The sequence below is a fragment of the Branchiostoma floridae genome, chromosome 18, assembly GCF_000003815.2.
Source record: "Branchiostoma floridae strain S238N-H82 chromosome 18, Bfl_VNyyK, whole genome shotgun sequence".
Classification (NCBI taxonomy): domain Eukaryota; kingdom Metazoa; phylum Chordata; class Leptocardii; order Amphioxiformes; family Branchiostomatidae; genus Branchiostoma; species Branchiostoma floridae.
The window spans coordinates 6,123,316-6,136,114 of NC_049996.1; the positions used below are offsets into that span (position 1 = coordinate 6,123,316).

The 12,799-nt window shown below is 40.3% G+C and overlaps 1 protein-coding gene across 8 annotated transcripts in view; it reads right to left on the reverse strand.

Annotated features, from left to right (window-relative positions):
• The window catches only part of LOC118405565 (supervillin-like), an 83,663-nt gene that overhangs the window by 34,448 nt on the left and 36,416 nt on the right, over positions 1–12,799 (reverse strand). The gene's annotated exons all lie outside the window — the stretch shown is intronic.

The following is a 12,799-nucleotide window of genomic DNA, read 5'->3' on the forward strand; positions in this document are numbered from 1 at the left end:
ATACCTCGAAAGTCGATACTATATTGTTCGGTGAAAACATGACATTGAAATGAAAAAGACAATTTTTGCAGCTGAGGTGGCATAAAAACAGTGCTACTGCGAACGTATAAATCAACACCGTCTATGGTACGGAATACGTCAGCTATATGTTTTCAATTTGTCACAGTGTTTTCTTTCTTGTGCTGGAAACATTTCCAAAGCACTAACAAAAACACACGTGAATAATAGTTTCTCATTGTAAACACTATCTACGCGCAAGTTGATATAGTTGCTAAATGCTATACAAACACTGGTAAAGTACCAGTCTTAGGGACCGTACGATATTTATCGGGGGGGAGGGCTGGTGCGTTGGAAGTCCGATCAAAAAAAATTTTCATGGCCCTCCCCCCCATCTCAAAAAAATTTAACGTGACCCTCCCCCTCCACCTAAAAAAAAATAACATGGCCCTCCCCCCCGAAAGGCATCATTAAACGGGTAAAAAAACAACCGATAGACGTCAGGGCACAAGGGCGCCCGGCGTCCAACTGGTGTAGCCAGTGTTCTCGCCAGAATTTTTCACAGCGTCGGGGCAGGGGTCCATGGGCATGCTCCCCCGGGAAAATTTGGATTCTCAAACCCTCTAAAACAGAATTTCCTGCAATTTGAGAGGGAAAGTATGCCCTTGAGATTGGATGCCGGTTACCTTTTCCTACTCACGTTATTCTGTAGTCGACGTCCGCCCTCTCCCCCAAAATACGCTATAACTATAACTTAGTATAAGCACGGAGAATCAGCAGTCCGTGATCTGGCCCGGGTATTATTTATCCAGTCATGTCTATATGAAAATTTTGGGTTTTTGATGCTTCGAAACAGGGCTCTAGCCAGTGAGTTCGTCAGCCCATGGATTGACGGAAAAATCCTGCCATTTTTTTTCCGGCATTTAATAAAAAATGTCTACCTCGTGCGATCGATGTTGCGCCCTCCCGCATCAAATACTATTAGTTTTTCCAGAGGATAGAATAACGGCGCCATCACACCTTGTGTTTATTTTCTATTTTGCCTGATGATTTTACTCAAATTTATCGAATCGGTCGGGTTTTACAAGGCCGCGCCGTCATTCTTCCACGAGCGTGCGTTTGCTTCCTGCGACCTCAGGTAACCCCGTTTTCGGCGTGAAATCTTTGGCTGGATTTCTTTTTACATAGACCAAGAACGTTATACATTACATTATACATTATTAAGGGGGGCAATCTGCTGCAGTGATCAGTGCCGGTGTAGCCAGAAAAGACGTCCCAACGTGCTGGGCGCTGCGATCGACAGTCCGTCTGGGGAGGGGGGCGTGCCGCGCCATGTGCCAGTGCACAGCCGACCCGATCGACGCTTGACAACAATATTGGGGCCCCTTTTCTGCCGCAAATTTTGCCCTTTTGAAACAAAAAAAAAAATGTTGTAAATAAGAAATAAAGTGTATAGTTCTGGAGCAGAGTGCGTATTTCCAGTCTGAACGCTTAATGACGTATGCCTGGCAGGAACGCTGGTCCAGGGCAGCGCCACTTTGGGGGTCCTAGGGGGGCGAAGCCCCCGGAAGCTCTTGCATTTTAGGCTATTCAGAAGGCTTATTTTATCAGTTTTAGGGCCATGTCAAGAGATCAAAACAAACAATAGTATAAATGATTCTTTCAAAAAATTAACATGGCCCTCCCCCCTATCTAAAAAAAAATTAACATGACCCTCCCCCCACCTCAAAAAAATTTGACATGGCCCTCCCCCACTAACGCACCAGCCCTCCCCCCCTGATAAATATCGTACAGTCCCTTAAGAAACACGGGTAAATGCATCAGTTCCTACATACTAGAAAAAACAGTCATGTTGGAGGTGAAGATATCCCTTGGCCAGGTGCATATACCAAAATGTGCGTTATTCTAATTAATACCTAATATTTGCATAATCAATAAAGACATTACATAGTTCTTTTGTGGTCACTTCATGGTAGAGACTTCATATTGGAGATATATACGTTGCTTGAGGACAGGTGAATACAATGAAATACATCTTATGTCAAGACTCAGGTATATGCAATAATGGGAATACAAAGGACCCAACCCTCCTTGTCTGAAACAAGTTCAACTATCTTATTATAATTATATAGGTATGAATGGAGTTATGTATCAAACTCGTGTACTAATATCATTCTGAAACTGCATTTTGTGATTTATACCAATCAACTTATAAAATGTCATGTAAACCCGTTTTTTTTGGGGGGGGGGCGAAATCGCTAAAGGGGGGCGAGGTAGGGGGGCGAGATCACTAGCCGGGGAGGGCGAGATCGCTAGAGAACCAACATGCTGGAAATTTGAACATTGGTAATCCCTCCAAAGCATCTTGCACATATTTACAAATGTCGAAAAGTTTTGGACTTCATAGAAGAAATAAAGTAAAATAGACTACAACTTTATTTCTATACTTGATATGGCAAAACAAGAATTTGAAGAAACGTCCAAAACTATACACATCTCATGGAGGTATGAGGTCTCTGAACTCTCGCTTATGTAAATATTTTTGTAATGTCAGGACTATGAAAAATCTTGTCCTTATAGTAACCAACCATACCAAAAATGCACATTGCATCATTAAAGCAGCAAAGACTCCCAGCGATACACAGAAATGCAAGATGTGCAAAGTCCTTCTTCTTTAACAGATCAAGCGAATAACATGTATATTACTCGATAGCCACGGCCAAGTTCTGCATATCTAAATGTGTAATGATCCTAGTAAGATCAAACAACCACCAATCAAATTCTGAACTAAACTGAACTAAACTGAACTGAACTGAACTGAATCACTTTATCACCATCGGTTATACTGGAATAGGTTTTAGGGCTAAGGCCCAGAGGTCCAATTTAAAGCATGTCACACATAGAAAGAAAGTTCAATGACCCCAATTTAGCTTTGCCAAGCAATATTATGATAATACGTATGAAAATTGCCTAGTTTTGCATATTCTTAATATGTGACATAAAAATACCCACTTTCATGGTTCACAGACACACAAAAACATCATCTTCTTGGAAAAGGCAAATAGACCAACCAACCAAGTTCTTCAATCAGTGAATGACATCTAATAGTATATAATTATAATAAAGTTGAACACTGTACACTCAAAGCCTTAGTGAGGGTGAGTTAATAAACCATACCTACAGTCACTGTTTTTGTCCAGTGCTTGATCAAGTCTACAAGAGTCCACTTTTATAGCAGCACCTCTTAAACACTGATCTGCTGTCAGCAGCCTTTATTTCTAAGGAAGTGGCTTACATGAACCCTGAAGTGTGTGAACAATTTCCTTTGAACTCTTGAACAAACACAGAAGTACATAACTGTGTGTAGAGTATGGGGTGGCTGAGGAAACCTGCAGGAAATGACTGGAGCAGGAAGCATACCAGCCAGCCCTCTGCCATTCCTGGCTCTGTACACATCCACATCAACTACACATGCAGGGCTCCAAATACCACCTGCATGTGCAGGGTAAAATTGGAGCTGTGCAGGTATTTCTGGTGTTTACCTGCACCTAACCTGCACTGGTTCATGTACTGGGTTTTATACATAAATGTCATATGATGTAAGTGTATGTGGATTGTTATTAGCTGCATTGAATGTTACTACCTATCAAGTATAAAAGAAAAAAATAGCAATGGTTGACAATTTTCGTATGATCCAAACTTCCTAAATTTAGAGTGGTGCAGGTAAAATTTGTCTGGTGCAGGTAATTTTCAACACCAGTGCAGGTATGCAGAAAAAACTATTTCGAGCCCTGAGTCATCAATATACATAGAGATTCTGAATATCATTAGCAGCCCACATCAATTCAATTTGTTGGTTCTTAGATTTTTTCAGAAAAAAAAATGGAGTTACAGGCAACAAGTCTGGAGTAAAGATACCAGTTTACACAACATACAAAGACTAAGTAAACATGTCTTAAGCTTGAAAAAAGCCACTTTAACAAACACTAGTGTACAGTAACTGTGCCTGTTTCTTGAAGTTTCAGAAAATTCAGTTTTTATCTAATGTACATAATGTATCTAATGTCCTTCATGAATGAAAAATGGTAATCAATGAGGGAAGAGTTTTCTCAGTCTTGTGCATTTTTAAGTAGTTGTGTTGTGTCTCATACAAGTACATTACGTAGTTTGCTTGCAGTATTTTACCTGCATGTGACCATTGTGAAAATTGCTAGCCTACTAAGACAGTAGCTGTCCTGCATGTTTTGTCTGAGGTACATCCTGTGTTTGTACACAACACACACACAAATAAATGACAATGGGGGACGGATGTATCATCATCCATATTGACAGACTAGCTATTGGTAAGTCATGGATGTCATATACTGTAAAAGTTCACGGTAGCAGGAAAAGGGACTTTTCACGGTGGTTTTAATTCTGCGGTAGAACCTTGCACTGTTGTCTCTTACTGCCATGGAAAGATGTTCACGGTGGTTTTAAGTTCGCAGTAAAGTGGCCGCCGCAAAAACCACGAACATAAAACCACCGCGAACATTTCTGCATTTACAGTAATCCTCTTCTAAATCCAAGTATCCCCATACAGACCCCTTTCTAATGTACTGCACTGTATATGACTTTGCCAGCATAGCCGACTTCCGTACACTTTGTCGCTAACGGTAGTCTGGATAAGCTTGAAAAACACATTCAAGTGACTATCACACCTTTAGGGAGACACAAAAAAGGTTTGTCGAGTATCCCATCTTGGGATAGAGAGATTTGGGCACTTAATTATAAGAAGTTGAAAGTAGGTCAACATAAAATGGCGGAGCCCAAACTGCTTGTGTGACTACTATAGGGAACAATTTCTCGCTAACGGTAGGGTCGCTAAGCTAACAACTGCAGTTAAAGTGACTATCAGACATCAAGGAAGGTACACAAAAACTTTCAAGATTAGAGATTTTGCCCCTTTTTATGGACCATTCTGCTATCTAAAAAGGCTACTATTATACATACAATTACTTTAGAATGACCAACAAATACAGATGTAATAATTGCAACATGTTGGTTGGTAGTTCTGATGACGTCTGTGCACATACAGTTAGGCTTATCAAAAAGTCCTCCTAAAATATCATAGTATCAAAATTTATACCAGTACCAACCGGTACCTATTCCCATGGTCAAAGTCACATCCACCCCCACTAGTGCTTGTTAGGGTTCTTAAGGGAATTCAAGAACTTGTTTGCTACAATGCTCACCCTGCCTTTAGGCTTCAATTTACCAAACAAACCTGATACAACTATCTATTCTCTAAGGAATTATAATATCCACTTCTAAATGGAATGCCCCTTTAATCTGCATGTTATTATGATAAGAAGTCCACCTAGGATACAGAAGGACTTTCCCCACAGTTGTGTCAGTACACAATGTCAATACACAATCCCAGAATGCTAACAGAGGCAAACAGTAAATTGGTTGCAGTTGAACGTATATACTTGAAATCAATTTCCTTTCTGCTTTCCACACTGTGACAATATTGATATACTTCTCCCCTTATACTACATATAATGTACTGTTACAACATTTTGATTATAATCAAATGCATAATCAAAAGTTAAAAATGCCTTCCCAAACAAATGAATTTGATGTCTAACAATCAGGCAGTACCCAATAAATGAGGGTCTGCATGGGGGCCCGACAACTATTTACGTTGAATTCAGAAGAACCCCCTACGTATTACGCTAAATTAAGGAAGGCAATTAGGCTAAACTTGGTGGCATCACTACGAATTACGTAGATAAGATTGTTTTCCCTACGAGTTACGGGAAATAAAAATAGGCTGCCTACGTACGCCTTACGGAAAAGAGCATGCAGACCCTCATAAATAAATGTTCTCCATTCATAGCTTTTATTGACTATAGTCACCAGGATCCTTGTTATCATATATGATTTCCAAACAGACAACACTAAGTACAGGACGAGCTCACCCGGGTATGCCTGCATAATAGTAGTAGGCAGGTGTCGGCAGTTGGAAGCGGACTTGTCTGCGCTGGTTACTGTGCTGCATGTTCCATAGCAGAACCAGAAGTAGGACACCACCCAAGTAAATCCAAAACAGTAACATGACAGTTGATTAACAGAGACTCAAAAACTAACAGAATTCTTGCTGTATTTTTAACTCGGGGCAGCAGCAAGCAGAGCCTTGATGAACATGTGTTACTGTTTGAACCCAGCACAAGCAATGACTGACATGGTCTAGAATGCAAGCATACCTCTTCCTAAGAAGGCAGAAGAATGCCAAAAATGGAAGCCCTGCAAATTGGAGAGGAGCCCAGAGAGTGGAAGACTGCAGTGTGTATACAAACAGTAGGGAGCAGGCGGGACTTAAGTGTTGAGGTCTGGGTCTGTGGGGAGGACTTGGCACTAGAAGGTGTAAGTGACATCTTGATGTATCCAGAGAAGCCGTGGATAAGACCTTGACAACATGTGCTTGTCTTATGATACAGGTACTGACTGGATCACCATCTGTACATGTATGTGTCTAGTACTGCATCAGGTCTCTTTAAAGTGTCCATACTTCTGTCCCTTGATGAAAGTTTTCTGCTCAGGGCAGTCATTATGTAGCAATTCTTAGTCTTACTCAAAAAGAATTGGATTTAATATCAAATTTAAAGAGGGTAGGATTGCTCAATCGGAAGTATTCTGCCTGTCTGACTCTTAAAAGTTAAATGTACCAAGCACAATAGTGTTCCTCCAGTCCTGCCTTCAAGTTCTTTCCCGCTCTCAGGTTGTCTTGTCTTACGGCATTACCAATAGAAACTTTTGTCAATGTCTTCTCACTAGGGCTGGGTACCGGTACAGAAAATTCAGGTTCAAGTCCAGTTCAGGTCCAGAGGATCAGGTCCAGGTCTGGACCTGATCCTGAACCTGATCAGTATGACTCATACCAATGGTCCATTTCCCTACAAAGAAATCTGTTTGGTGGACTATTTGACTCACACTGGCGTTTTAGAATCCTACAACGCTAACTGCAACTGTACGATTGACTGTCAAACTTGGCAGAAATGACTATAAACTCTGTACTCTAGTTCACTCTTGTTATTCTCTTCCACCTGCAAGCGCCAAAACTTGTGAATGCCTGATAAATAGTCTGTTAATTTTCTAATCGGTCCAACATCCGGTCCACCTAATTTTTTCAGGTCTGTTTTTTCTGGACCAGTCCAATATGAAAAAAACGGGTACCCAGCCCTTCAGCTTGGCCCTTCTTGCCACATGTACATATAGTATTACATACTATACCTTGTCACAGCAAAATGGAATGTTTGAGGTACTTGCAATTGCTACAGTGAAAAAAAAAAGACACGGCACTCCCTTCTTGCCACTTGTACATTACTCACTATACACTGTCACAGTATCATGGAATGTTTGACTCTGTCACTTTGATGACGTACTTGCTATATGTGGTGAAGACACAAGAATACCTACGGGACACAATTTTTTTTTAGTTTGCATTCATTCATTTTTTTTATACAACCTACTGTATGACACCATAGTCACAATAGTTCTGTACTACATATCCAGAGGGTAGATATGGTTATATAATTAGATCAGTGACAGTTGATCACGCCAGCACTGACCAAATCAAAAGTTTTATCTGTTTGTAATATGTTACAGAGTAACCAGTGAGTAAGTTGTTTCTGGCAGTTCGTACAGGCACCAGGTTTCCTATTACAGTATGTGACCATCATGTAGTACTGTAAAAGCATTGAAGTTTGCAAGATGGCGCTACAGCAAAACCAGTGCCAAAACTCTAGTATTTTCCTGCTACTGCGAAATTAAATCCCCACAAACTTAAAATAATTACAGTATACCTTACAGTTTAGACATATCTTGTAAATGCAGAAACTTTTGCGGTGGTTTAATGTTCGCAGTTTTCGCAGTGGCCGCTTCACCGCAAACTTAAAACCACCACGAACATTTTTCCATGGCAGTAAGAGAATACAATTTCACTGCATGGTGCTACCAACTTAAAACCACGAAAGGTCCTTTTTCCCGCTACGACGAAAATAAATCCCTGCGAACTTAGATGCATTTACAGTACTATAAGATATCCAACAAACAAATAAATCAATCTACATTGTACAATGCATATTGTGACCTAATTTCTTATCAACAAAATCATGCTCTATATATCTATCCATGGAAATAACCTCAAACAAATAAAGAATTTCAAATTTACAGCATATTTTCATGTCAGCAGCTTCTTATTGACAATCGAATAAAGCCAAACACCTTTTAATTACAATTTAATACATGTGCAACATCAATAAATCCACTAACATTGTCTTATGAGATATCTGCACCCTTTTGGCTGGTTACAATGGAAGCACAGTCAGGTGACTTGTGGGTGGGCAAAGTTTGGGAGCATAGCAACCATTAAATAAACTGGACCCACCCATGTAATAATGTCTCTGACAAAAGGACAATCCAAGCTCATGTAAATGTGTGTGATGTAATATGATTATGAAAGCTAGCAGTTACTTTATATCAAAATCATACCTGATAAATGTCCATGTTATGTTTCAGTGGGGTTAATTTTTTTCTTCAGAATCAATATGATGATAAAATGTTAAAAGCATGTTCTCAGGATTTTTAAGGAGTGTGTTGGTTTCAGGCCATTTTAATTAAAGAACTTGTTTACGTACTTATAATTACATATCTGCCATAAAAGATATTCATAATTCAATATAGAAGCAATCCACAATTTTGGCTTTGCATTCGGACCAATCAAATGTCAGAAATCTGGACCCAAAACACAATGTCAGTGATGGTTGAAAGCGTGGTCATTTTTCAAGCTGCACAACAATTCCAGGTAAATGTAATGCATTCCATAGCTGGTGTGCTACGCTGAAGGGCTGTTATACCAGGTATATAGATTCAGATACAGATACAGAATTGCTAGCTGTCATTTTATTTCAAGTTATATTGATTACAATGTTGTCTTTGAAGTCATAATTATGAGAAGCACAGCTACAAATTGTATACATCAATTGGGCTAGGCAAAATGTTAAGCTTTAAAAATTTAGTTTGAGGATTAAAACGAACCCTGACCAGTTTCATGTGAAAGTAGTCTGGCTCCAGATCAAATTGGTCCTGTCGTCCCTGTGACCCCAGTAATACTGACAACCTGTTTACCCAATCAATAAAGGATGTGGATACTGTGTCAGGTTTGCTGCAGAGATGACCTTTCTCTGTCTGACACTTCACAGACACCCTTCATCAAACATTCTTACAGACAACGGGGTCCTGATCCTGTTATGTTCTGTCCAACCAAATTCAACATTTTCAGCACACTAAGTTGTGTATAACCGTTACTAGTGTTCAATTGACTGGAACAAACATTACCCATATATAGAATGTGCCCCCCTCCCAACCACACCACGACAAACAATTAGCTTCCAAAGGAAGAACAATACGTCCATCAGGACTAGTACACAAGGCTATCATGACAAAACACAACACAACAATACAACAAAACACAGATAAAGAGGCTACTTAAGGGGATTATAGGATTGATAAGAATACCTCACCCAGCCAGCACCCCAGCAGTAGTGTGACTTGTCCCGCCAGTGACCTTTGAACCTTGGCATTTTTTCCCTACAAAGGCCTTGTGATGGCCTATTCCATTCTTTCCTGGGGGAGGTTCTTTGTGGCATGTAAAATGAACTGTTTCTCCTGATACTTGCTAAGATGAGAAATGGATACTGTTCGGACGGAAATTATCTCTAATTTGTTTTTTGTTGGGAAAATAAAAATGTTTTCTGACCGACCTGTAATGGGCCTCCTGCATTCATCTTGTTGAAATAAATAAATCAGACGACAAATCAATCGTTTGTTATAATATTTTTGGTAAGTTAAAAATTTTGTGCTTGTGATCCCTCTTAGATTTGACTCGGTTCCACAAATCACCCGTCTTACCGATTTCAGATTTGGAACCGTGAGTCCTCTATTTTTATAGAACAACAAATGCCTTTGCAAGCAATGTTTTAGGATCCTACAAAGACAAATGACAGAAACTCATTTACGGAATTGATTGAATTCATGGGCTGGTACCTCAGGTGATACGGAATATACCATGTTGTATTCTATGTGTACACCATAGTAAATACAAACAATAATTTTGGAAGGAATTTAGCGATTGACAGCAATGATAAAATGTGTAAAACAACCTTATCGTAATTCCCCATGTATACAGCCCTAAAGAAGATTTAAGTTTATCATTAATCTTTGAGCAACAAAAAATACGGCTATAATAAACTTACATGTACCACATAGTGAGATGTCATTGCCTGATATATAGTATATAGTTCAATTCCCAAAAATCCTTATAAAGATTGTTTTTGAATCAGTACTATAGATGTTCTTCTACTAAGCAAATCTAATTGTCTTTGGCACAGATTCCATGAATTCCCTGACCATAAATGTACATTTTGTACGTTGCTGGAAAAAAACTATACACAGATGGAAGCTGACTTTACAACAAACTTTATCAACATTCAAAATTCACCAAACTGAACCCAATGTAAAACTTAAAGTATACTCCACACTTATTGTATATCACCCAAGCCAGCTTTTTCTAAGTCTGGACCTCCAGCTGACAGCTTTCTCGCTGCATCTATAGACGTGATAGCCTTATATATAAATAACGTAAACTTGAACTTTTAATAGAAAAAAAAAGGAAAACAATAGTAGATGCAAGAACAGTACTTCATCCCTCAGTTTGTAAACCTTCAAACAAACTCTCAAGACTTCCTCTAGGCTGTCCTGTCTACCATGCTTCATAAATGACAGTTTATGAATCAAGACTGTGTTGAAATACATATTATTAATCAAAAGCTTGTATCAGCATGTTGATTTTCAGCCTGGTATCATCATTATCATTATCATAATCACAGATAGCTAGTAGTTCTTGACCAGAAAATACCTGAAGTCTTGGCCATAACCCAAGCTAGGAACTCATTTTCAACTGAGCGGCGAGGAAAGTCGAGATTGCCAAGGGCAAAAGATCTGGATCATATCAAAGGATCGGTGGCATATCAAACCCAGGAACTCTGGGTTATGGGACAAAAACTCACGGTCCCAAAACCTAATGTCTATTCAGCAACATTAATTTGATCTCAACCAACATGACCTTAATAAGTACTGTACATACAATCATCATCATCCTCAAGGGCGACTTGCCCGGACCAAGTCCACTCTTTCTTTCCAGTCAGATCTGTCCCCCAAAACGTTCTTAAAGTCCTCGACCCGCAACCCCACATCACGAGCAAGCTGGTCTATGTAGGTTAGTCGAGGTCGCCCTGCATGTGCATACCCGTGAGCTGGCTTCCACAGTATGAGTTACCAGCCTTGTCAAAACTAGGCGGCAGGCGGCGATTTTAGCCGCCTACTTACATTTTTCCAGCCGGCTACTTTGGGGTAGAATTTCAAAAAATAAAAGTTTAAGTCCAGTGCTCCCTGTTACAAAATCCCCCAGTAATTTGTTTTGATAAACCTCTGGCAGTTTTCTGATAGTTGGCCCCCGGTTTATAGGGGTCATAGCGGGGAACCTATGCTGAATTTTTTCGAAATTCAGGATTTTTTTGTCAATTCAAAGTTTAAAGATAACCAAAGTTACCCAAAATACACCCCCAAACCATATTTAGGGGTCTAAATTTAAAAATTTTCCCAGGGGGAGGCCCCCCAGAACCCCCCTACGGGACGGGGGGACACCCCCCGTCCCGTACCTACCCCCCGCTCGCCACTCCGTGGCTCGCCGCAAGCCGCTACGCGCCTTGCCTGCTACTTTCATATATTAGCCCCCTACTCTAAAAGTTTGTGACAAGGCTGGTTACATACAGTACTTACAATATTCTTAGGATAAGGTCACTCACTGCCACGTCCAAGGTGGACTACCAGCTGTGCATCGAGGTTGCATCAAAACACAAAATACAATGTACCCTAACGGATCACAGCAGGCTGACCCCCACGACATGTGTCCATCATTCCATCCCTGGATGGGATTTTGATACTCAAGATTGACCCTCGTTTTATCCACTATCTACCAAGAAGCATCTAAATCTAAACTTCATGACATTATCATCATTATGGTAGGATTGGCCAGTAGGGCAGTCCTAGAGAATTATGCTGAAAGAAGTGACCCTTGTTGACCTACATCTACTACCAGGTCAGCAGGGCTTTCCATCAGGTCATCATCAGTGCCACAAAATCAAGAAAAAGCACTTTGAATTTTGCCATTTTTTTCAGACTGTTAAAACTTCCTAAATTACCCTGGGGACCATGCCCCACAGCCCCCTTAGATTTTAGCAGCAATGCCCATACTGATGAGTGTACATAATGAAATTTCCATCATTTTATAATCCATCAATTTGTCAAAATTGGACATGATGCCTTGACTTTAATTCAGAGTGTTCTCTGTGCACCTTCTGTGTGTTGAACTTACTTAAATACAGATACACTAACAACAGCCATTCTTTTCATCAGTGATCCATCAAATATCAATATACACCCCCACCTAACTCCTTCTGCTTTTCCCCCTACCCGTTCACCTTTTCCCCCGGACTTCCTCTTAACCCCCGCTGTACTCCATCTGTGCCCCCGTCATTCCTCTTTACCCCCGGTGTAATTCTGCTTTTCCCCCGCCCTTCTGCTTTACCCCCAATGGCCGCCGTCAACCCGAATTTCACGTAGTCGACACGAAAATCGTTCGGTAAGTAACAATAACGGTTGCGCCACGGAACATGAAATAGCCTATGCTCTAGTACAC